Source organism: Empidonax traillii, unplaced genomic scaffold, assembly GCF_003031625.1.
Source record: "Empidonax traillii isolate 1590-97213 ecotype Southwest subspecies unplaced genomic scaffold, ASM303162v1 scaffold2135:size51128, whole genome shotgun sequence".
NCBI classification, from domain to species: Eukaryota; Metazoa; Chordata; class Aves; order Passeriformes; family Tyrannidae; genus Empidonax; species Empidonax traillii.
This window is the reverse complement of record NW_020957328.1, coordinates 13,465-14,792: the sequence shown is the minus strand read 5'-3', so window position 1 is coordinate 14,792 and position 1,328 is coordinate 13,465. Positions and strand designations below refer to the sequence as shown.

Genomic DNA, 1,328 nt, shown 5'->3' with positions numbered 1-1,328 from the left:
AGAGGGAAATAGTTGAAATAAGAGGGAGGGGGTTTGAAAAGGTGGGGGAGAAGTTAAAAATGGGGGGGGAGGAAGCTAAAATGAGGTCGGGGACTAAAATATAGGAGGGGAAAGTTTAAATAGAGGGGAGAAAAGCTAAAAAAATGGGAAAACCGAGAGGTTTGGGGGATTTTTCCCATGCCGAGCGTTCGGCTGACGCTCCGGGGCCGGGTCCTGCTGGGAGCCCCCAAAAAAGGCTGACAGAGGGGTGAGGGTGGAGGGGATTAAAAACCAGACCCTCCAAAAAGGGGGGAAACCCCCCTAAAATGGAGCATTTCCCATGGGCGGTTCAGGGCCGGGCGGGATCCGGCCCGGAGAGCTGGAAAACAATGTCAGGAAAATCCCAAAACTTGCTGGGAAAAAACAAGCAGCGTCTCGGCCTCCACCTTACGACCCTTCCCCCCGTGGTTTCTGGGCTCAGTTTGGGAAGTTGGGATAAAAAAAAAAAGAAAAAAAGAAAAAAATTCACTTTTTTTATACATAGATTGGAATTCTTTAAAATTAAAGTCTCTCCCATCTCTGCCCGATGGGTCTGATCCGGCGTTTTTCGAGAGAAAGGGGGAGGAACCCGGCCCCAAATGAAAATAAATCGGAGACTGGGATGGAAAATACTCCCCTAAAAACTAAAAATGGGGCGGAAAAAAACCCTAAACCGAGGATTTTTGGCAGTGCAGGGGGGAAGGTGGGGGGTGACCCTGTGGAGGGAACCCCCAACACCCCGAGGTGGCTGCAGGATTTGGGGTGTGTTCCCGAAGTGCTGATTCCCAGGAGGGAACCTTGGGATTTGGGGTTTCCAAAGGGTGGGGGAGGGAAGGGAAAGTGGTGGGAAAGCGACAGGATTTGGGGTGAAGGAGGTGTTTGGCTCCCAGTGCTTGGAAAGGACGAGATCCGGTGGGATTTGGGGGGATCTGAGGGTGGGGAGGGGGTTAAGGAGGAGGGAATGGGAGGGGGATGGAATCCATTTGGGGATTTTGATTGGGATTGGGATAGAGATTGAGGAGGGGACAGGATTGGGAAGGGGGTGGAAGTGAGAGGGCATGGGATTCATTTTGGGATCGGGATTCAGATTAAGGTTGGGATGAGGATGGAACTGGGATGGGATTGGAGTGGGGACAGGAAGGTGAGCAGAGGGGACAGGATTTGGGTTCGTTCTGGGTGTGGGGACAGGACTGGGATGGGACGAGGATAGAACAGGACAGGGTGGAAAACGCAGTTGGATGGGGACAGGGACGGGGATGGAGCTGGGAATGGGGTGGGGATGCGGCTGTGGAGGGGGGGGAGGAGGAGGA

At 53.3% G+C, this 1,328-nt stretch overlaps 1 protein-coding gene across 1 annotated transcript in view; it reads left to right on the top strand.

Moving 5' to 3' along the window:
* Nucleotides 1–1,328, top strand: part of EPHA2 (EPH receptor A2) — a 14,895-nt gene that overhangs the window by 589 nt on the left and 12,978 nt on the right. The gene's annotated exons all lie outside the window — the stretch shown is intronic.